The following is a 25639-nucleotide window of genomic DNA, read 5'->3' on the forward strand; positions in this document are numbered from 1 at the left end:
AGGTGGGTGGACAATATTAAAATGGATGTTAGAGAGATAGAATGGGATGGGATGGTTTGGATTGATCTGGCTGAGGATAGGGACCAGTGGAGGGCTCTTGTGAACACGGTAATGAAACTTCGGGTTCCATAAAATGCTGGGGAAGTTCTTGAGTAGCTGCAGGATTGGCGGCTCCTCTAGAAGCGCTCAGCTCCATGAGTAAGTAAGTAAGTAAGTTTACCTACAAGTAACGTAAGTAAATTATTATTATTGTCTGGATACCCATAATTTTCGAGTAATTACGATTGGGGACTTTAATGCCGCTGGTTTCGACTGGAAAAATGGTCTAGCTCTGCCCAATTCCCATTATTACTCTAAACTTAAGGGAGATGTCATCTACACTTCCACGTGTCTACTTAATCTTAATCAGTGCATTGATACAGTCAGCAGTCTAACTTAAGCGACATAAGTATTACTCCTGTTGAATTTGGACTTATAAAGCCTGACAATTGCCACCCCTCACTAATTATCAATATTTGTCTGTCCCTTGCCGCTTGTATTCAAAATTATACAAAATATTCGTACCGTAAATTTTCGTCTGGGGAGTATGCATTGCTTTATAATAATCTCTCAACTTACGACTGGTTCTGTGTGTATGGTACCACCTCTGTGGATTCTGCTGTCGCCGGCCTCAATGCTGCTGTTCAGGGTGCCATGGAACATGCAATTCCCCGTGGCATCGTAAACGCCCATACGAAATTCCTGCACTGGTATTCTAGTTCCTCAAGGTATTATATAAGGAAAAAGAACTATTTTTACAGACGTCTAAAAAAATCCGAATGCCTTTACCAAAAATTTTCCTTCTATCGTAAGCTAGTTAAGTCTACTATTAAGTCTGACAGACTTAGATGGTTGAAATCTGTGGACGAAAATTTAAAGTCGCAACCCAAGCAATTCTGGAAATATGTGGCCTCCTTTAGGAAAAGAAATTCAAATTCCATCCAGCTTGAGGTTGATGGTAAGCATTTAATGGAACCTCATGACACTGCTGATGAATTTTCAAAACATTTTCAAACAGTGTACCACAATCCTGGTCCTATTGTCTTCCCCAACCTATTGGCATCTTCCGAATTCTTACCTTTAGCGTCTGTTTCAGATTCCGATGTTATTAAAGCTATTAAGCGCCTGAGACCATCTAAGTCTGTTGGAGTCGATGACATCCCTGGATTCATTATTAAGGGTTGTACTGATATATTTGTACCTATTCTGAAACACATCTTTAATCTAAGCTTATCTCAGCATAACTTTCCCTCCTTATGGAAGCAAGCAGCAATTGTCCCTGTTCTCAAAAAAAGGCAGAAGTACCTCTGTTAGCAATTATAGGCCTATATACTTACTGAGTAAGTTTTCTAAAATATTCGAATTTATTGTTCATGAACATGATTCCCATTATCTAAAATAAAAAATTAGTCCTTATCAGCACGTCTTCTCGAAAACTAAATCCACAAGCTCCAATTTAGTAACTTAGGTTGATTTTATTTTCCCTATAGTTGGCTCTCAGAGACAAGCTGATGCCATTTATTTTGATCTAAGCAATGCATTCGCCCTTGTCCCACATTCTCTTCTTCTTCATAAGCTTAGTGCTATTGGGCTTTCTGGTGGTTATGTAAGCTGGTTTCGCAGTTACCTATCCAACCGGAAATCTCAGGTCCGTGTTTCTGGTGTTCCTTCCTCACCTTTTGAAGTTCTCTCCGGTGTTTCTATTTTTATTGCTAGTGGGGTGGGACTAAGTCCCTTGTACTGCGGCCACTTCTGGCCTATTGTACCAGCCCCAGATGATAGGTGAGGGTGATTGTGGAGCAATTGGTGGAATGAAGATTGGCAAGGGAAACCGAAGTACTCGGAGAAAACCCGTCCCAACGCCACTTTCTCTACGACAAAACCCACTTGATCAGACCCGGGATCGAAGCCAGCGACTAACCGCTTGAGCTATGACGCGGCTCAAACTCACCATCAGTAAAACTAAAGTTATATCGCTCTCCAGGAAAACCAACGTATTGATCTACGATTATAAACTTTGTCAATCGTCAATAGACTTGACCGATTCTATAAAAGACCTGGGAGTGTGTATTGATGCTAAGCTATGTCGATTACATTTTCTCTCACTGTGTTAAACTGCTGGGTCTAGTTCGTAACATTACTTTCAATTTCTGATCTCTAGACTGTATGTTCAGATTGTACACTGCATTAGTTAGATCTAAGCTTGAATATGCGTCCATAGTCTGGAATTCGATTACGTCAACTGATGCCAGCAAGCTGGAACGCATCCAGCAGAGGTTTGCGGCCCTTTGTTTTAATCGCTTCTTTCCTCAAGTTCATTACAGTCACTCTCTTGCCCTGGAGGAGTTACAGTTGCACACTTTACGTACTAGGAGACGTCGCCTTGATGCTCTCTTTCTTACTCACGTTTATTTTGGCTCGAAATTCTGCCCTTCTGTCTGGAAATTGTTGGTCTCCGAGTTCCTGCTCGGTATATCAGAGACTTTGCATTGTTCAATGTCTGCTTCTCTTCTAAAAATTGTCCCTCTGCTAGATGTGCAGCAGCTGCTAATGTTGTCTGCAGGGATGTTGACGTATTCGAATTTCCGTAAACAATTTTTAAATATAGTATAAATGTTACTATTATTATTTGCATGTGCAATAAATAACAATTAAACTGAATTATTGTTATTGTCCTCTGAAAATCTATACTTTTCGTTTCTTAATTAAATATTTATACGTTTCGTTTCTCAGTTCTCAATAACACTTAGAGTTATGTTAATGAAATTATTATTATTTGTTTATTTGTTTACTTGTCTGCTTTAAAGTGTTTTTCCTCCAGTGCTTGCCTGTAATTTGTCTTTGACTTTATGTAATGTTTGTCCATAACGTAATTACTTGTATCTACACTGTGCTCTGTCTGTAATTGGCCTTGCGGCTGTTGACTCGGAACATAAATAATAAAGAATTGAATTGAATTATTATGGCTCTATAGACATTTGTTGGGCCTTGGCTACTTTTTCAGTTTCTTGGTCTTGTACACAGCCGGCAGAATCCCTTGGACGGGGGATCAGCCATACACATAGAACGCAAACACACAATACAGACACCCACGTCTTGAGTGGGGTTCGAACCCACTGTCCCAGCGATCGATCGAGCGAAGACGCCTCAGACCTCGCGGCCACTGCGACCGGCAAAGCCAACCGATGTGTTCGTAAGTAATAAGTATGAGAATTATAATGGTACACAATGCGGTTTATGTGGACGCTTAGAGTTTCCGTACGTTAAAAGCAAATTCTGAGGCAAATATCCGTACATTCTGTGTTTCTCGGCGGTGCTACACGTGAGTCGCGGGATGCCCAGGCGACAGGCGTACAGGCGGCTCACTCGGACAGTAACCAATCCATGAGCTGAGTCCTCCTTGTGAAGCCACCAGTTGCTACACAAGAATTTTCCGACATTTTATGGAACCCGAAGGTTCATTACCGTGTTCACAAGAGCCATCCACTTGTCCCTATCCTGAGCCAGATCAGTCCAGTCCATTCCACCCAATACTACCTCTCTAAGATCCATTTTAATATTATCCACCTACATACGTCTTGGTCTTCCTAGTGGTCTCTTTCCTTCTGGCTCTCCTACCAATATCCTATATGCATTCCCCCTTCTCTCCCCATTCGTGCTACATGCCCTGTCCATCTCATCCTCCTTCACTTGATAATTCTAATTATACTTGGAGAAGAAAGAGTACAAGTTATGAAGCTCCTCATTATGCAGTTTTCTCCAACCTCCTGTCACTTCATCTCTCTTCGGACCAAATATTCTCCTCAACACCGTGTTCTCAAGTAAAGAGACCAAGTTTCACAACCATACAGAAAATGAGAAAAGTGCATCATCATCATCATCATCATCATCACTGGCAAAATAGCCCCTTTCGAGCCACAGCCTTCCTTACAAGATTTTGCCAGACTGCATCTGGTTTTCACTTCTTCGGAATTCGCAACAATATTTTTTTTTTACAGAGCAAGGTCGTCAGCCTTGCGTATAACCCCCAAACTGGAGGTTTACATCCCCCAGGAACAGGGTGGGCCAGTTACACCCCCAGGCACTGGGTTCCCTTTTCGTCGCCTCCTAAGGAAAACATTTCTCTTTATCCTCTTCGTGTTCCAAAGAATTATCATATTTATTCCCGATGAGGTCACGCGATCTTTTTAATAGACCTGATTCTTCCAGCCGCACTATGGCCCTGGGGTCGACTCAGCCTCTAACAGAAATGAGTACCAGGAATTCATTGAATCATTTTCCTGGGGATTAAAGCGCGGCCGGCGCGTAAGGCTAACAACTTTACCGCCATCTTTTTTCCGATTGTCTAGATAATGTGGGAGCCTCGACGTCTCACAACCTGTTACAGGCATAGCGTCACCCTTCTTCTCTGTCTCTGGCTTTCTTTGTCTGCCGGCCTGCTGGGCAGAAGTCAGCGCGTAACCGGAAGGTCCTGGGCCATCTCTACACAGGTTCCCGTGGTTTTCCTCTGTCTTCAAGTGAGTGCTGAGATGGTTACCCAGTTCCGAGCTGCTACTGTCAGCTTCTCATGCATACCTCCAGACTTAAATTAACGAGAATTAAACCTCCTGCTCAGGAGATCCCCAAATTGTATTTAATATTATGCAACTCTCAATTAATCAGCTGGTCAAAATTCGGCGCCCTTGTTCACAAGGGTTCACAAAATTTACTGTGATTGAAAATATCTTCATGGACACCCAGGCTAGTGAGCACTGCTCAGAACCTGGAGGATTTCCGTACACAAAACTGACGTACCAGGCTTGGTATGGCCCAAATTTCTCTCTCCTTCTCATCCTTATAAATTAATTGCAGGGAAGTCCATTGTGTTGTGGTGTTATGCAGAAACATACGTTTTGTCCTTTTCGGCCACTTTTCCTTGTGGGCCCTCCGGTAATTACATCGCTGCGTGCACGTCACCAGATTACGCAAAGATCTACAAGTGCTTATTGATTTCCTGCTTCAGTGTTCTCTGAAAGATCTGTAAATAGAGCGCACAGGACTCCCTCTTATCACTCCTGTTGCTCTATTGCATTCCCGAGCGCCATTGCCGCAAGCGCAATCATTTTGCGCATTTCTTTAAGGAATTGCTTGAAGTTAAAACATGCTGTCTCAATGCCTACGCATTTCGTAGAAATTTGGTGACAAAATCACCATTACAATTTGTTAGTAGACTCTGAGAAAAAATAATGTGAAGTCAAGCTTACGGCTCAACTCCAGCCAGTGCCGAGCATAAGAATGCATGGAAATGTACCTCCACTCTTCCATACATCTTGATGACCTGATGATGATTAAGTACAGGACCAACATTTTACGTCAGGATGTTTTTCGTGCATTGCAATATTTCTTATTCATTTTAATATTATCTTTCTAAGGGACAAAGCCACGGGCGGCAGGGACCCCACTGCCGGTACACATACAGACAAGACCCTCAGCAAGCAGCCAAATTCCGGGGCAGAGGTGAAGCCCCAACTTAAAAACAGAGTATGTGATACTGTGCTACGTGGTCAGGGCTATCACACACCTCAGGGAGCGGTGATAGTTGAGTGTGTAGCAATGGTGGAGTGATGGCTAACAGGGGAAAAGCGAAGGAACTCGGAGATGAGACGTGCTCGAATTCCGCTTCAACCACAATGAATTACACAGCTCGGATCGAACCCGAATCTCTGTGGTGAGAAGCCAGAACCTAACCGTCTCTGTGCTATGACACGGCTCTTAGAACGATAATATTAAAATGAATAAGAAATATTGTAATGCACGGAAAAAACATCCTGTTGCAGAAACCGAAGTAATGAGGGACTTCATAAATTCTACTCTTCATACTAGTATGTTGAGATGGGCGGGGCAGGTAGAACGCGTAGGAGAGATGATAACGGCGTACAACAAATTAACCTGAAATAGTAAATTTATAAAACCAGTTCGGAGACCTGGACATAGATGGGGGCACAATATTGGGCCTCAGGTTCATGACACGGGAAACAGAGCGTCAGTACTGGAATGGATTCAAATGGCTTTAGGATAGAAGCGACCTGATTGACACTGTACATCATAATGAATTTAAAGTATTGTGAGATTCGCGCCTTCTGGGATATGTCGCCGTGTAGTTTGGTGCCTAAATACCAACGTTTCGGAGAAATCTGCTGCTTCCATTTTCAGATGTATCAGCTCAGAAGCTAGTAGCCGTCACCTAGAGCTGACCGCTCAGCTGCCTGGCCAGACGGTTACAACCGCATGGACGAAGCTCCGTGAATACAATTCAATTTCATTCATCGAACCGGCTGATGTAACGGGGATGCTTTGGACTTGTATCTGGGAGGTTTTCGGTTCGAATCTCCACCGTGACACCAGCTATCGTCAGTTTATTAAGCGGTTTTTCTCAGCCCTTCCAGGCAAAAACAAGACAGTATTCCGAGTGAGACATGACCACCATCCTTCACCTAGCCACCTGATGCTATGCAGTACATAAAGCTTCTACTGGGGTCGCTAAATTCTAACATAAAAAAGGTAAAGTTGCTCTTGTGCTTAACTAATTAAGCACTACGCCATGAAGGCGTATGGGGAGCGGATGTACAGATCCACATTTTCTTGTTCTCGGACTAGTTGAAGGCGAGTGGTCAGCTTCACGCCCCAGACCTTTTACCCCCAGGGGAAAGAGACCACAGTCACCATTGGACAGAAGCCTGGATGGGCCCCAAAGCCAGTCTGGACGACGCTGAGAATAGAAAATTCTTGACTCCTCGGTCGTCCAGCCCATAGCGTGGTCCCTATACCGACTGAGCTAAAAACATTACAGCGAAAAACTAAATCAGGCCACAACCACTTCCATCCAAATTACTTTCCAGTACAACATTCATGTGCCATTCTACCATTCGTCGCCGTGCAGTCTGGTACTGAAACAGCCCACAGAAGAACACGGTTATGACAGCTAAGTTTCATCACATGTGTCAATCCCGCGGCCCTGAATGTGACGTCAGTAGGTGCTGGAGACCACTGAATCTGGCGCAGCTATGCAATGGGAGGGCTAGCCGCAATTTCCTACTTTTTCCGGTAGATTCATAAAGCACGGGAAACCCCAGACCCGTGGTGCAGTACGAACAACATCCATCAGGGTGCAGTACAAGCAAACACTACAGCATTCAAAGCATACGGCGAATGGCAGGACCCTATGCTCATTAACCACTAAGCCATGAAGATATAGGGGCACGGAGGTAGAACTCCACGCATTCTTACGGTAGGAACCGGAAGAAAGGAAGCTGAGAGCTCTCGGCACCGCTTGGACACGAGGCTGTGGAGAAAAGGGAGATCTCCTCTCCCGTCCCATCACCCTACAATGCCGACACACGGAAGGGAAGTCGTTCGGTCTCAGCCCCTTCGGAACCCTGAGGTTCGTCAGCATAATTTGCTCTTCAGAAATTCAGTTCTCTCTTTAACAGCAGGGGCACCCGCTAGTATAGTTGGTTGAGGCACCACGCCACAAGTTGGAAGGCCGCGGGTTCGATTCCCGATGAGGCCACTAGATTTTTAAATTGACCCAATCGTTCTATCCGCACTATGGTCCTGGCTTCGACTCAACCTCTAACAAAAAAGAGTACCAGGAATCTTGAAGCATCGAGATCTCACTACCCTATTGGCCTCCACGGCCTGTTACAGGGAGAAGTACTGCGTCCCCATTACGAAGAGAAAGCGTTTAATGCTGTTTATTGTGAGAACCATACGGAACACACAGATACACTCTGTGGGAAAAATATATAGCAACTCAGTCCGTACCTCACAGGAAACACATTCCGTCTCCATAACAAAGCCCAACCGGTTAATGCTCTTTAGGGAAACAGTCGCTGTTTATTGTGAGAACCATACGGAACACACAGATACACTCTGTGGGAAAAATATATAGCAACTCAGTCCGTACCTCACAGGAAACACATTCCGTCTCCATAACAAAGCCCAACCGGTTAATGCTCTTTAGGGAAACAGTCGCTGTTTATTGTGAGAACCATACGGAACACACAGATACACTCTGTGGGAAAAATATATAGCAACTCAGTCCGTACCTCACAGGAAACACATTCCGTCTCCATAACAAAGCCCAACCGGTTAATGCTCTTTAGGGAAACAGTCGCTGTTTATTGTGAGAACCATACGGAACACACAGATACACTCTGTGGGAAAAATATATAGCAACTCAGTCCGTACCTCACAGGAAACACATTCCGTCTCCATAACAAAGCCCAACCGGTTAATGCTCTTTAGGGAAACAGTCGCTGTTTATTGTGAGAACCATACGGAACACACAGATACACTCTGTGGGAAAAATATATAGCAACTCAGTCCGTACCTCACAGGAAACACATTCCGTCTCCATAACAAAGCCCAACCGGTTAATGCTGTTTAGGGACACTGTTGCTGTTTATTGTGAGAACCATACGGAACACATAAATACACTCTGTGGGCAGAATATATAGCAATTCAGTCCGTAACTCACAGGAAACACATTACGTCTCCGCTACAAATCCCAACCGGTTAATGCTGTTTAGGGAAACATTGATGTTTATTGTGAGAACCATACGGAACACATAAACACACTCTGTGGGCAAAACATACAGCAATTCAGTTCGTACCTCACAGGAAACACATTACGTCTCCGCTACAGAGCCCAGCCGGTTAATGCTGTAAAGGTGTTATCAACTGCTTACGTCACGCAGTTTGCGACCTTATCGACAGCTTATCGGCTGCAGAATATTGGTTCCGGTACCATCTCCCGGATATCCTACTGACAGAGGAACCTCCATTCGTAGGCTTACTAATTTAACGCCCCATAAGAATTACAGTGGACACGTGGTATAAGGCATGAACTATCTTCGCCGGCTCGAATATTTGGATCATGTGTTCGAAACCCACTCGAGGCATGTATGTCTCTGTGTTTTCATTCTGTGTTCGTGCTGCTTTGTGTGTAGGCAGCGGCCTTGCGGCGGGCTGATCCCCCGTCCAAGGTGTCCTACTGACTGTATACAAGCTCAAGAACCTGAAAAAGCGGCCAAGGTCCAACAAAGGGCATCAAAGCCATAGAATACAACATTACCTGTAATTTCTTATATAAGCTCCCGTACTATATACTATGCTACAAGCCGGAAGGTCGCGTGTTCAAGTCCTGATGAGGTCATTGGATTTTTTCAATTGACCTAATCCTTCCGGCCGCACTATGGCCCTGGGGTCGACTCAGCCTCTAACAAAAATGAGTACCAGGAATTAATTAAATAATTTTCCTGGGGAGTAAGGCGCGGCAGGCGCGTAAGACTGACAACCTCACCGCCATCTTTGAGCCGACTGTCTAGAAAATGTGGGACCCTCAACGTCTCACAACCCTATGGGCCTTCACGGCCTGTTACAGGGATACCTTTACTTTATTTTACTACTAACTTCCCCTGCTTTCTCCCGTATTGCTTTCCAGTCTTGCATGTTATAGAAAGGTATTTAGAGGCCGACAATCAACTCCGTCTCCCACCAATGAAACCCACAAATAGTCAATCGTAAACCATCTCCTTCATACGATAGTATAACGTAATTTATCTGTTCACTTTGATTTGTTTCATTCTGTTCTGTCACACTGAACGGAACTATTTAGCCTTTTCATTATGTATTCACGTTAAAATATTGTCAAGGATCACAGAATCGACACGATACACTGAAACAAAACACTGTTCGCTCGCTGTGAGCTGCAGTGTAACTTACGTTAATGTAACGTACTAATGCCCATAAATTTGTTGCCATGGTAACCCGAGACTGCGTAATCTCAGAGCTATTATCCGAGAAAGAGGAGTTGCATTACTCTCAGACTCGTGAGAGCGTACAATATGCTCATGAGACACACACGACTTGGAATCAAGAATGATTATGCCGGCGAGGCCCAGCAGGAATTTACCCGACTGAGCGAGACAGATGAACTCACCTATAGGCCTATATATATATTTTTTTTTTTCGGAGGAACTTATTTATTAACAATCAGAATTACGTACATTCTATGGGTTAATGGTTTCGCTAAGGACTATTACATGTCATGCGAGGAAAATGTCCATCGACATTACCTCTTCAGAAGTTGATTTGTTTTATATCAGGTCATTTGGCCATTTCCTTTTTAATCTTCTATTGTTGATTGGCTCCCTGAGTGGTTGCAATAGTTCGTTCTCGTGGGTTTCAATTTTGCTCATGTGTTGGCGGCTTCTGTCCAGGATGATTTCTTTCACGAATTTTAAGTTCAAGTCTTGGTGTAGGGTTTCGTTTGACACATACCAAGGTGCGTCGACTAAGATCCTTAGGATTTTCGATTGTGATCTTTGGAAAATGTTGATGTTGGACTTACTGGCACATCCCCAGAGTTCGATGCCGTACGTCCAAATTGGTATAATTACTGTTTTGTATATAAGGATTTTGTTTTCGAGGGATAGTTTTGATCTTCTGCCTAAAAGCCAGGACATCTGCTTGGTCAGTAAATCTATTTCTTTACGTTTTTTTGTTATGTGGCATTTCCACGTCATTTTGCAGTCTAGATGCATTCCGAGGTATTTAAGTTCTTCTTTGCTAGGAATAACGGTGTTATTTATATGGACGGCTGTTGGTTTCTTTTTCCTTAATGTAAAGGTAATATGAACGGACTTACTTTCATTTATCTTTATTCACCATTTCTTGAACCAATCCTGGAGGGTATCGAGATGTTGTTGTAGATGTACTGTGGCTAGCTCCAGGCTTTTATTGCTTGATAAGATCGCCGTGTCGTCTGCGAAGGTGCCGGTAGTGGTGTTTGTTGATGTTGGAATGTCTGACGTGAAGAGTACATATAGCATTGGACCCAGCACGCTACCTTGAGGTACACCTGCTTCAATGGGGTAAATTTCTGACGTCTCGCTTCCTACTTTGGTTTGGAAATATCGGTCGTTCAGATAAGATTTGAAGAGTTTGGGGTATGGGGGTCGAAGAGTCTTTCTGATTTTAAATAGCAAGCCGTCATGCCAGACTCTATCAAACGCTTGGCTTACGTCCAGAAACGCAGCTGTACAGTAATTTCCCGCTTCTAAGGATTTATTGATTTCGTCGATTATTCTATGCACTTGTTGTATAGTTGTGTGTCCTGGTCGAAAGCCGAATTGGTGTTGAGGTATCCATGTATTTGTTGTTAGGTCATCCTTAATTCTGCGAAGTAATAGGCCTATATAGCTAACGTCGTCGCGACGTCATTTGAACGGGTAAATTACATTTTACATTCGTAACTCGAAGTACGCGATTTAAACATTAGCGCTCCCCTTTACCTCGTGTTTATTTACCTGCAGTACGCCTCTGGTTGTCACAGCAACAACAACCCAGAATTTCATTCGTGCGTTGCTTGTTTCGGATCTGGGCCGAGACACCGAGTATCCTGACTGAGGCTTTTCGTGGTGTTCCTCAGTACCTCCAGGCAAATGCCAGGATAATAACTTATGCAAGGCCGCTTCCTTCGACAGGCCTAGACCTGCCGACTACAACGCACCAGTGCCGCTCACTCAGCCGCGACGCATGATGTCCTTCGTAGTTGTCCCATCTTTTGTTATTTGGGGAACGCGGCAGCGTAGTTGGTTGAGGCACAATGCTACAAGCCGGAAGGTCGCGGGTTTGATTCTCGATATCATTGCATTTCTCAATTAACCTAATCCTTCCAGGCGCACTATGGCCCTGGGATCGACTCAGCCTCTAACAGAAATGAGTACCAGGAATCTTTCTTGGGGTAAAGGGCGGCCGGAGCGTAAGGCTGACAACCTCACCACCATCTATGAGCCGATTGTCTAGAAAATGTGGGAGCCTCGCCGTCTCACAACACTATGGGCCTCCACGGCCTGTTACAAGGGCAGCTTTACCATTCTTTGCCACTTAACGACGCCGCCAGTAGCGGGACCACGCAGCGCGCGAGATGTGGACCAGTCGGTGGAGTGGGGGGATCGGCTGAAGAAACCGAGGCACTATACCTCACTGCCATTTTGTTCACCATAAATCCCAGATAACCTTACCAGACCGGTAATTTCCACCCACGATTCTCGGACTGGAAGCAAATTATCCTGTCGCAATTACACAGTTTTCTTCAGTCAGTCCCTTAATTAACTTTTCTCTCTCTGATAACTCAGTCGGCATAGCGACGGGCTGTCGGCTAGAAGGCCAGAGTTCGATTTCTGGCAGGAGTAAGAGATATTTCACTGCTCCACGTCGTCCAGACCGGCTCTGGGTTCCACCCAGCCTCCTATCCAAATGGATTCCGGCGGCTCTTTCCCCCGGGGTAAAGCGGCTGGGGCCTAGTGCCGAGGTCAAAAATGGTGGAGCTATACCTCCACTCTCCCATATGTCTTCATGGCATAGTGGTTAAGTACAGGGAAAAATTTACCTTATCTGCCCTTTTTATCTTTATCTTCTTCTACTTCTTCCAGCCTGCCCTTATTTCGTTCCTTAGGTCTATATTTTCCTTCCTCCTTGATTGAATGAACAATTAAAATGCACATGGTTTGAGTGCGCGTGTGTAACAACCCGAGAACAGCTGGACGGATGAAAAGGTAAAGACAAATTTATCCATGTACTTACATAATTATGCCATGAAGGGATATGGGGGCAGAGGAGGTATAGCACCATGCATTTTTAACCTCGGCACTGGATGGAGGTGAGCGGTCAGGTTCACGATCCGGCCGCTTTACGGCTAGAGACAGACCTCAGAGCCAGTCTGGATGCTATGGAGACAACTTTGATACGTCTAACAGGATGGGGTAGAGTGACGGGCTCCTTGAAAGCGGAAGAACATTCAACCCCTTTATAAGAACTGCTGAGCGACTGGCGGCATCCGAAGCACGACCCTGCCCTACGTACAAACACGGGGTCGTGAAACTCGGCGTGTGGCCTAACGGTGAGGGTTTCCATTCAGCGGGCGGCGGCGTGGACAGAATGAAACAGCTGTTAACCTCTGTTGGAGGGGAAAGCGGGGCGGTACTGACGTCACAAACCGGTCTCGCACTCTGCGCAAGCGTGCAGGAAAGTAGGTTCTAACGCGTTTGGAATGCTACGCAATTCAAAACCAACTTTTAAGATTTTTCTCGTCAATTACGAGCAATGTGCTGGACACGCCTCACGTAATGCGTCAGTCGGGGAAGATCCCGGTCCTTGGGACATGCTGGCCCCACTTGGAACACGCGTTTGAAATTGCGTGCGCACTTGCTTCGACCGTCAACACAGCAACTGACTGATATAGGCCGATATTCAGATGTTCCACATCCCACTACATGTTGCTTGCTATCTGCGGTCACGTGACCCTTAGTCAAAGCAGAGTCGAAGTTATGTTACAACCGACGGTCAGTCGGCGAGTCTATCTTGGGGTCAAGCCCCATCTGGGACTCAAGACCACATTTTTGTTACTGTCAGACAGTTCCGGGTATTTTTATGTTGGACGACCTCTCTGACGAGAGGACGAGTCTGTCGTTTCCAAGTACTGTTGGCCCTCGCCAGCGCAGTCATTCTCAGGTATGAGTACCGCGGGACTCATGACCATATTTATTCGAGACTCCCCTAACCTAGAGAGTCAGGTCCCCGTATTTATATCCCACAGGAACAGGGTGGCCAAGCTATAGCCCCAGGCACTGGGTTCCCTTTTCGTTGCCTCGCACGACTCGCAGGGCTACAGTGGAGGTGTTCGGACCCGCCTCCACGCGGGGAAGTAAACCCTTATTACTTCTACGTGATACATAAGATTTCAGTCCATACCTCACAAAAAACATGTTACGTCTCCGCTACAGAGCCCAACCTGTTAATGCTGTTTAGGGAAACAGTCGCTGTTTACTGTGAGAACCATACGGAACACACAGATACACTGTGTGGGCAGAATATATAGCAATCCAGTCCGTACCTCACAGTAAACACACTACGTCTCCGCTACAAAGCCCACCGGTTAATGCTGTTTAGGGAAAGAGCCACTGTTTATTGTGAGAACCATACGGAACATATAAATACATTGTGCGTGCAGAATATATAGCAATTCAGTCCGTACCTCACAAAAAACATGTTACGTCTCCGCTACAAAGCCCAACCTGTTAATTCTATTTAGGGAAACAGTCGCTGTTTACTGTGAGAACCATACGGAACACACAGATATACTGTGTGGGCAGAATATATAGCAATTCAGTCCGAACCTCACAGGAAACATATTACGTCTGCGCTACAAAGCCCAACTGGTTAATGCTGTTTAGGGAAACAGTCGCTGTTTACTGTGAGAACCATACAGAACACACAGATACACTGTGTGGGCAGAATATATAGCAATTCAGTCCGTACCTCACAGAAAACACACTACGTCTCCGCTACAAAGCCCACCGGTTAATGCTGTTTAGGGAAAGAGCCACTGTTTATTGTGAGAACCATACGGAACATATAAATACATTGTGCGTGCAGAATATATAGCAATTCAGTCCGTACCTCACAAAAAACATGTTACGTCTCCGCTACAAAGCCCAACCTGTTAATTCTATTTAGGGAAACAGTCGCTGTTTACTGTGAGAACCATACGGAACACACAGATATACTGTGTGGGCAGAATATATAGCAATTCAGTCCGTACCTCACAGAAAACATTACGTCTCCGCTACAAAGCCTAACCGGTTAATGCTGTTTAGGGAAAGAGTCGCTGTTTATTGTGAGAACCATATGGAACACACAGATACACTGTGTGGGCAGAATATATAGCAATTCAGTCCGTACCTCACAGAAAACACATTACGTCTGCGCTACAAAGCCCAACTGGTTAACGTTGTTTAGGGAAACAGTCGCTGTTTATTGTGAGAACCATACGGAACACATAGATACACTGTGTGGGCAGAATGCAGAGTTTATTACATTAAAGCAGGTGGTACATAAAACCCGTGAGCTTTAAAGGGCTAAAATGTATCAATTTTTACATGTAAATTTATTAATAAGAACAGTAACATTCGTGAACGAAATATGTTATATGTGGAAGGTTAAAATCAGGTAGCTGCAGAATGCAGAGTTTATTACATTAAAGCAGGTGGTACATAAAACCCGTGAGCTTTAAAGGGCTAAAATGTATCAATTTTTACATGTAAATTTATTAATAAGAACAGTAACATTCGTGAACGAAATATGTTATATGTGGAAGGTTAAAATCAGGTAGCTTCAGTAATTTAGGTAAAATTTTGTAGGTAAGAATTAGGAAAAGGGAGGGGGTGTATTTAAGGTGTTTGTTGGTGTGTATTGTAGGCGAGCCTTTCAGTTGCAGGTGCTTTCCTTTTGGTGTGAAAGTGTGTGATGATTAGTCAGGTGACTATGGAGTTGCCGCAGCGTGACTAGATGCGAATTGGTGTCCGTTTGTTTGGCAGTGTACAAATGTCTTCTTGCTGTGGACGGTTTAGCTTTTAGCGAGTGCTTCAAGGTTGCCTCAGTTACTTGTCTAAAGCAAATGTGTGATTTGTTTCCCTTTCCCGATTAAATGATTTTATATATGCTGTGTTTCTAGCGTATTTCTACTTTGTCACATGACACCGTATAGTCTGGTAGGGACCTGCAACAATGTAAAGAGTCTCGATACAGGGGATAGCCACAATAATTAATAAACAAGCACAACCTCCTTCTGGGAGCATAATTTCAAGTCACGACCGCCATTTATACATAGCACACAAGCGTTGTATATGGCAGAAAATTAAATATTACTGCTTTGACGTGTTTCGATATCTACAATGTCATCTTCAGGGATATCTACTTACGATACGACATAAAAACTATCTCAAGGGTCTTCTCTTTGTAATTCAGAACTGGTAGATTTTCGGACTTTGTCCATTGTCGGAATTCTAGAAACTAGAAAATAACGTTTCAGAAAGTGGATGTGTTTCCGTCGTCAGGTGAGGGGGAGAAGACTACTCTGTTGGGCCCCTCGGAAAGAACTAACCTCAGTAACCTGTCACACTAGGATAGAAAGGAAGGTAGAAATTTATGCTACAGACCTAGCCAATAAAACCAAGTGCATGAGCACCAATGCAGAGAAAAAATAGAAAATTTGTGAAGGCACGTAGCGGCTGCCGCTAGGGCCATCTGTGGAGTAAACCTTGAACCCTCGAGACCGAAATCTTATAGAAACGCAAGATCTTGTCTGTGAGTTGCTTACCTCAATGCTGATGAGGGGGATCCATGCCATATGGGCCGATTCCTTGTACTGTTCTGTTTCTAGTCTCTAGAATACCGGAAGATGGACCAAGTCCAAAAACCCAGTAATTCTGTGTGTTGTACACCACCGTCAGAACCCTTTACAATTCCGTCTTCTCTTTGTGTCCGTTTATGAGTTTAGGATTTTTTTTAGCATTTAAATCCTGCAACAACTACAGCTAAGCTCACAAGTGTCATAAGTATATATCCCCGAAGATGACATTGTAGATGTCGAAAGACGCCAGGACAGTAATTTTAATCGAGAACTGGTAACTGTCTGTAATCTCATAAAACCAACGAAACGGGTTACAATGGTGCACAGCGAAACCTTAAAATATGGCTGGAAACTTGGGCGACGTAAGAATAGATACACTTCATCCTCGTGTTATTGGCTGCTTCGGGGTGTCAGTCACTAGGGGGCGGGTCGGATCAGGTACCACCCTTCCGTGCAGTATTGAAGGGGGAGAGATCAGTAACCATTTTGTTTCCTCAGAAGGACACATACAACGAAAATAAGATGGACTCTCTCACTTCGTAACCTGCCAGGTCCCTCGCCAGAGATTAAGCCCCCACTTAAAGTCCGAGGATGTGATAATGTGCTGCGTGGTCAGGGCTATAGCATACCACAGGGGGCGGTGATATATGGGTATGGAGCAATGGTGGATTGATTATTAGTGGGAGAAATCCGATTAAACACGGTGGACCTGCGCCGGCGCAACTTTGACCACCATGAATCTGACGTGAAGTCACCCAGGATTGATCTCGTGGTCTCTCTAATGAGAAGACAATCTCTGTCAACCTGAGTCATCAAAGCGCGTCCGTAAGAAGGGATATTTACTTATGGGCCTAACAAAAGTCCCTTAACCGATTAGAGATTTCCTTTCAAATCTCTTTCAAGATGAACAAAATATTAACCTGAGTTCCGGGGCAGAACTCAGGAAGCCCAGTTGCTTCTTCCGCAGTTCTGTTACAATTATCATATTATTATTTTATGACATTTTTGTAAACAGCTTATCGCTTATGTATCACCAAGGTTTGCAATTCCTGTCGGATCTGAGGTTCTTGCCCGCTGTGTGTTTAGAGTGGTCTCTTCTGGATAGTAACGCAGTAGAGATTGAACGAAGTCCACCGACATTGATGGCCACGCGCGTCTGAAATTTTCTTGCCTGGCTAACACTTAAACCCTCGAATACGGTGGTAATATACTCATCCGAAACGTCGGACTGTCTTCGAAATACAAGGCGTTACAACCCAGAACTTTGTATTCTTGCTAATAACCGCCAACTTTCAAATGCTTCTCAAATAATAAGCTATGTACGTATGTATGATCAATGCAAATATTGGCATATGTGGAGGACATAACTGGACACTCATTAGGATTAGTTTAAAGGAACTTAATGGATTTCCTATACGAAACCTGACTATGAATATACGTCGAAGATAAAAAGAGGCCAGGAAGTGGTTGGTCCGCCTTCTTTTAATTTGTGGTAAACCATAGAATGGAAAATTTCAGGTAATTCATGAGCAACCAAAGGGATAGTCCGGGAAATTTTCCCAGTTTTATTAATGTCCATCAGTTCGCTCGTCAGAACTTCGCTATCTTTACAATAATTCCCCACAACGGGAACAACCTTCCGAAACGGCCTCAGACTGGGAAATCTGAAGTAATTTAGTACGAATGGGGGCAGACTCGTGTCGTCACGTCAGTACGAGAAAATCTGCAGCTGAAATTGATCGCAATGCGCAGGTCAGAAACGGGCCCGAGGTGTTCATGACCGCGGGTTGCGTTCCCCAGTGCAAAATACTCGTAAGGCTTGTGTAACCTTATCCTAATTCTTAAGCATAAAGAGACCGAATGGACAAATCCGTTGAGTTGTTGATTATTATTCCCTGGGGGTAAAGCGGCCGGGGCTTGAAGCTGACCACTACTTCAAACCAGTGCCTAGGTAAAGGAAACGTGGTTCTACACATCCACTCCCACACACGCCTTCATGGCGTGGTGCTTAATTACTTAAGCACAGCAGCTTTATTCTTATTATTATTATTATTCGTTGGTATGCGGAAAGCTGCCAATGAAATGGCAAAGACCCAATACGAGGGTAGACACAGAGTAAAGGTAATGAAACCATTTTTTTTCCCTTGGCACTACAGCCCCAGTGGGCCTAGGCCTACCTCCATGAACTTCTCCGTTCACTTCGGTTTTCTAGATCTTAGACATTCGGTAGGACTCCTTGGGTGGGTGATCAGCTCGTCGCAAGGCCTCTACCTGTACACAAACACAGAAAAACGCACACAAACATCCATGCCCTGAGTGGGATTCGAACCCACGATCCCAGCTTCTGAGCGAGCGAAGACAGTGCACTCCTTAGACCGCTCAGCTACCGTGACCGGCAATGAAACCATTACCACATATCATTTCGGAACCCTAATTTAACTGCCTTTTCTATTCATTAAATTATTTAATATACCAACTTGGCTGGTGTAGCGGTGGTTCTCTGCATTTGTACGCGGGAGGTGGTCTGTTCGAATCTCAACGGGCGTAAAAACACTCATGACTGAGGATTTTCATGGTTTTCTTCAGTCATGAGTGTTTTTACCCCCGTTGAGATTCGAACAGACCACCTCCCGGATAATGCCTTGACTAAACCAGACCACTTCATTCGAAATCCTTCTCAATTCATCATCATTCATCAACATCTTACCATTCGACGCTGACTGACGGCGCCGTAAAGCAACGTCGCTCTCAGTATATAACTACGAAACTATGTATCATTACCGCATGATTAATTGGAAATTGTGTGGACGGAAGCGGTCGCGGCCTATTTCGAGCTACTAACACGGTATTTGTTCCGAGGGACTCAGCAAAAAACCACACATGAACCTTCCCGAACAGTCGGTGTCCCGTCCAAGATTCGCTGCTCCCACCTCAGAAGTTCGCTGGGCGGGACACAGGCCAAAGCAGGCCGGGGGGAAGTACCGCTGTGTAGCAGCAGCAGTGACGGCCAAGTTACCGCGATATGATCATAGCCTCGCCCACGTAGCTCCATATAGCCCCGTCTTTTCTGGTGGGGACTGGGCTCTCGTGTACCAGACGTCACTGACACTGCGTCAAAAGGCGGGTAACCACTGAAAGTGGGGAATGGCCCGAACTATAGGAGGTTCTATTGGGTTGCATGATTGGTCATTCTTCCTATAGGTGCCATGGTGCACATGAAACTAATGAGGCATCTCTAGCCTAATTAACTGTCATTTCCACTTAAGCATCAACACAAGCGTCGGTATAGAACGCGCTCACAGGGTATCGAAATACAAGCACCTCCCTACATACATAACAAGAAGTTCTGGGACGAACAAATCGCGTACGTTCCTGGATAAGACATGAACGGTATAGAAAACGAGGCCTCCAAGAATTCTCCTATTGTTGCGTGTGTATTCGTTGCCTCGGTAATCGTTTACCGAGCCGTTGCCCAGCAACGGTAGGTGAATACACATACAGACACAGACTAATGGGAGAGATCTATGAAGTGCTCCGTTGAGAAGAGTTCAGGTGGCAAGATACACGTACCGAATTTGGTTCAGCCATTCAGAAGTTGACAGACACACACAGCATGGTGATCGCATAAGCCTACTTTCATATTTTAGAAACAAGGGAAGTTGGCTACAAATCGGTACAGAAAAATCTTCACGTTGATGGCGTTACCTGGGGAACGAACCCGACTCGGTAGGGCATTGTTGGTTGTTGAATGCCGAAACAAAAATGTAACATCCCTCTGAGTGGCAAAATACTTTTAGAGAGAACTTTCACTTCGTGTTTTGGGCCCATAGTGCGCCCGCCCCAGAAAATATCACATATGCAGTCTAATTTAGGGAGATGCTTCCCATAAATTGGCAACATTTAAACAAAATCGCAGGATAAGTTTTCGAAAAAATTAACATTTTGTGTCATGAGGCTCATCTAAAGTGCCCCTATTTTTGGAACTGGAATGATCATATGCACCGGGCAACTTGTAACAGAAGGACACTTAAATTCCGAATAAAAATACAATTGGCGAGCGTCAGTCCATCAACATAGCCTGTACAGACATACAGAGACACAGACGATTGGCATAAGCCCAATGACGGACACTGTGAAGAATGAGGTCTTCTAGTACGGTATACCTTCACAGACGTTTCGGAGGAACGTTCAGAAACCACTTCAGAATCGAATAATAACCCAAAGAATGAAGCAGTAAGAGCATGAGGCAAACAGAATCAATATTCGAACCAGAAATTAGATTATGTCCCTCCGAAACGTCGGTGAATTACCGGGAATACACTGCATTACATATCAGAAGACAGTACTGCACAAATTTCACAAGTCACAGAATTTATAGAACAGTGCGGAAAGAATTGGAAAGAATGTGTTGATAGCATCAGCTCTGCCTTGACTTCAGAATTAATCTTAAATTTGTGTGTTTGTTTGTTTGTATGTGACGATGTTGTCAGTATCGAGACTATATAGCATCGACGATAGGATTGATGAAGGCCAAGCGGTTGGCGGAATGACAATTAGTAGGGTAAACCGGTGTACTCGGAGGAAACCTGCCCCAGTGCCACTTTGTCCACCATAAATCCCACATGACCCGATTTGGAATAGAACCCAGGCCCGTGAACTACGGCAGGGCTCAAATGATCTTAAAACAGCAACCAGAAGAAGAAAGACTATTTGGAAAACCTCACAAACGATGGAAGGATTCTGTTTTGTTATATGCGTGACAGGTTTCGGCGGGTCAAACGTAGGACATGACAATGACGCATCAAGTGAAGGGATATAACGTGACTCTAACCTCATACAAGCGACAATCAGCGTCCAGTGACAAGCATCCCCCCGACAGCTGTCCGGAAGTCACGGGTCCCCATATCTCGCCATGACGAACACAGAGTTATCTGATATGGCATGTACTGCATTAAAGTGACGCGTCCAGCAGTTCTTCTATTACCATGTGTGTATTCGTTGCCGCAGTAACGTATTTACGGAGCCGTTGCCTAGCAACGATAGGGGAATACATATAGAGATGGAGGGATTTATTGAGTAGGCCGCTGAGATGTGCTCAGATGCAATGATATATACGATATCAAGTTCCACAACGATTGGTTGAGGCATTCGAAAGTTAATAGGACGAGAATACACAGACACACAGTCAGCATGGCGATCGCATAAGCATGTTTCTTTCTTCAAAATACGAAACCTAGGCTAAGAGTTAGGATAACGGAACAGACATACATGCAAATTCACTGGTGATATTGATCATATTTTGCGGTGATGGGATGTCCCATCTTCAGAATCAAAGTGATAATCTATAAACCTTGCCACATCCTTACATAAACCACTTCGACCCTGAAGAAGGAGGCAGGATGTGCCTCCGAAGCGTTAGCAACATCGCCCATGTACACATGGCTCCGTCACTCAACGCCACTAGACCGAGCAAAACAACACTAGCGGCAAAAATTCTTCAGAATTTTATTTGGTTCGAGTCTCGGCGAGGAGAGAATATTTTTCGTGATTGAAGCAAGATAAATCCGACCAATCCCCTGAAAAACTATTTCTCTAACATCCGAGTTGAAATTATCCTCAGATCTACTCCTACTTCTTCCAAATGACCTCTTACCTCCAGGTTTCCCTACCAGTACTTTGTAGGCATTTTTCCTTGTTCCCATGTGTGTTGCATAATCCTGTTAACAATGTGACCATACGGCAAGCAGTAACAATTCATTGGTTTTACCTATAAATGACGCCCCTAAAATGTAAAATGCGAAGTTGTCAGGGTGGTGAATAATCATTGGGGTCTACTGGGTTATAGGACCATGGTACGGTCTGATAGACGGAGTTACACCCTTGAAATGTAGCCACTATATTCCTCCGAAACACTGGAAACAACAACACTTCTGCACAGATGGCCACAATACGAAGGTCCCAGAGTTCTCGCCGGTGAGAACAATTTGTTGTGGTCTCGTGGATGGATGGTTACCAACGTTTCGGAGAAACATACCGCTTCTATCTTCAAGGTCAAAATTAACATCGGTGTGTACGTGCTAGGACAGCGGCTTCAAATAAACCACAACCACTTCCATCTACATGCCATTAGAAATCATTTAGCAACAGAAATTATAAACAGTCTTTAAATAAAACAAACACAACATTCGACAATTATTAGATCATATTTTATTGGTTTCAATCCTGATAACTCGTTTAAAACAATGGTAAATATAGCCTATATGCCACCTGTTTTCATATTGTAAAAATTATACGGTATGCCAATATACTGTGTTTGTGAGATCCGCACGATTCTCACAATAAACAGCGACTGTTTCCCTGAATATCATTAACCGGTTGGGCTTTGTAGTGGAGACGTAATGTGTTTCCTGTGAGGTAAGAACTGAATTGCTATATATTGTCACGTGTTTGGGTGTATAACGCGACAAATAAGTTCACGCCGTCATCCCAATATAGCGAATTTATTTCCTTCGCTCACTTACACACTTTACAGGCATCACACTTGCAGTGTTACAATCACTGCTCACAATATTCCGGCGAGACTGACTCCTTAGACGGATATTCCAAACTGACTNATATTTGTGTGTTCAGTATGGTTCTCACAATGAACAGCGACTGTTTCTCTAAACAGCATTAACCGGTTGGGCTTTGTAGATCCGAGGCTCACTGTTTTTTCGCTGAAGCTGGGCTATCTATAACCTTGCCCGCTGTTAGGCAACGAACCCTCCGTTATAACCATGGAGACTCCTGTTAGAATTACCATGGAGCAATTGTTGTCTCCTCTGTAACGGTCTATTGTTGCGTTTCCATAGAAGTTACCCCTCTGGTTTGCCGACACGTTACATTGCTCCCTTCTAAAGGTTGTTCGTCCCCGAACAGCCTAAAGGTTCTCCCTCGGTTTCGATTCGCGGTGTTCTGTTGGCAACGTCTGCATTCAGCCTTGGTCTCCTGCGCGAGTCTTGTTGCGCTGTTCCTCTTACTGTGTCCGCCCCTCTCTTCAGCTGTGCTCGTCCCGAGCACTTCCATAGCCGAGAATTTGTTGGTCTCGTTGGCTTGCCTCACATTCATTCTTCACTTTCACACTTCATGCACCCTTGTTGGGGAGGCCGGTACCTTACCGGTTCCTCCCATAATGGCCGGTTCCCTTTTTTCGTTTTGGAGGGGGTCGACCCCTCCACAATGTCCAATGTCTAGTTTTCGGTAACTCGCTGGGGAGTCCCGCTGGTAACTTCACAAGTTTTAGCCCGATGATTTTCCTGAGTGCCCGGCTGGCTGTCCTCTCGTTCCTTGGGTGCGGCCGCTGAAGTCTTCGCCATTCAGGGGCTCCCCTTGCAACGTTGTTCCAAGTTGGGTTGGTCCCCATGATGTGTCCCCTATGTCGTGCTACTTTGGCACGGAGGGACATCCTCTGGTTTACTGGCGTTCTCCGTGCCGCTTTCTCTCGGCGTCTTGTCCCTCGGGCGACGGCCAATTCTTTACGCTGGCATCCGAAGGTTCCCTTGGGAGTTTCCTTCTTGGAGTCGTTTCTCCAACGTCGTGCCACTGTCGCGCGACGGGATGTCGTTCTGTGGTTCCCATTCTGCCGTGTCGCCTCCACCCGGCGGCTAGTTCCTCTGTTTGTGACAGCCAACTTCTTCTGGCGGCGCCGCTCCGCGGCCAGTTTCTGGTCCCTACGCCGTCTCTTCGGTTCTCCGACCGGTATTCTCTGGGCGTCTTCATTGGGGACTTCTCGATGCTCCAGTCCGGACTGCATCGGTTCTGGGTGGTCTTCTGCTGAGGTCGGCCCTTCTTCTTGCAGACGGTCTATTGTTGCGTTTCCATAGAAGTTACCCCTCTGGTTTGCCGACACGTTACAATATTCTGCCCACACAGTGTATTTGTGTGTTCAGTATGATTCTCGCAATAAACAGTGACTGTTTCCCTAAACAGCATTAACCGGTTTGGCTTTGTTATGGAGACGTAATGTGTTTCCTGTGAGGTAAGAACTGAATTGCTATATATTCTGCCCACACAGTGTATTTGTGTGTTCCGTATGGTTCTCACAATAAACAGCGACTGTTTCCCTAACCAGCATTAACCGGCTGGGCTTTGTAGCGGAGATGAAAGTGTTTCCTGTGAAGTAGGAACCGGTAGGAACTGAATATATGTACACAATGAAGATGAATTCAGCTTTATTCACCCTTACATCAACAACCTAGGAGGACTTCCTTTTATCCTGGTTTGATTTTAATTCCGAGAGCCGTATCTGTGTGTGTGTGTGTGTGTGTGTGTGTGTGTGCAGTCATATGTTCTGCGCCTCTATCATTTAGAACAGGGCCGTCCAAATAGGGGCAGGCGGTGTGCGTGCGGCCCACCAGTTGCCTTTCGGCGTCCCAAGATAGTATACTTCCAAGTCCCACCGCCAGAATGCGCCTTTATCCTCCCTAGAAAACGTGTCAAATATTGTCGAAGAAAACTTTGCAACATTGTATACCAAACCTTCCATGAAACACGTAACATTTTGTACGCAAGTCAGACAAGTATGAAATTAGCGTGACTATGATAGTAAGCAATATCGACAGAATCAGATTCTAAAACATTCGTAAGTACTAATGTCTTTGGACTTTGTCCATCGTCCGGTATTCTAAAAACTTAGAGAAGACGTTTCGGAACCTGGATCTGTTTCCGTCCTCAGATGAGGGCGATACACCTATTCTCTTGGGAGACATGTGTCCCCCTCCCCCTTTCTCACCTGAGGACGGAAACAAATCCAGTACTCGAAACGTTATCTTCTCTAATATTTTTGAAGAACACCTGCCGGTGGGGCAAAATATTGCTACAATGCAGCAGAATTTACGCGGTTGATTTTTATGCTTTGTTTTTGTTCTCTCCAACAAATTATGGACCCGGTTCCGCTGCGTGTGGTCGCGCTTCGTAGACTGGGCGTCTAAACAACATCTGGGATTGCGTCACTGCAAGTCACTGACTAGACCGTTACGTCATCATTTACGTACACTCGGACATCCTTCGAGCGTACTCGTGTGCGGCAAATTATACTGTCGCGTGTATGTGTAACTATAGACGGGGTTTGGATTGCTGAATATATTTCACAACTTACATGCAGTAGCTGCAAATAACAATAATACTATCGCTATTTTCACACTTTACAGTTTACTAAAGCACACGGTCTAGTGTTCTCAGTCTGTTAATAGACGTTTCCTGGTAACGGTTTCAACAATGACTATTTCTCTGCCTCCGGCTCAACTTATCTCGTTACTGACTACAGTACAGAGCTGATTAAGCTCTAATCTTGTTCCCTTCTTATAATATCTCGGCACGGACTAC

This window comes from Cryptotermes secundus, unplaced genomic scaffold (genome assembly GCF_002891405.2).
Source record: "Cryptotermes secundus unplaced genomic scaffold, Csec_1.0 scaffold409, whole genome shotgun sequence".
In the NCBI taxonomy this organism is placed as follows: Eukaryota; Metazoa; Arthropoda; class Insecta; order Blattodea; family Kalotermitidae; genus Cryptotermes; species Cryptotermes secundus.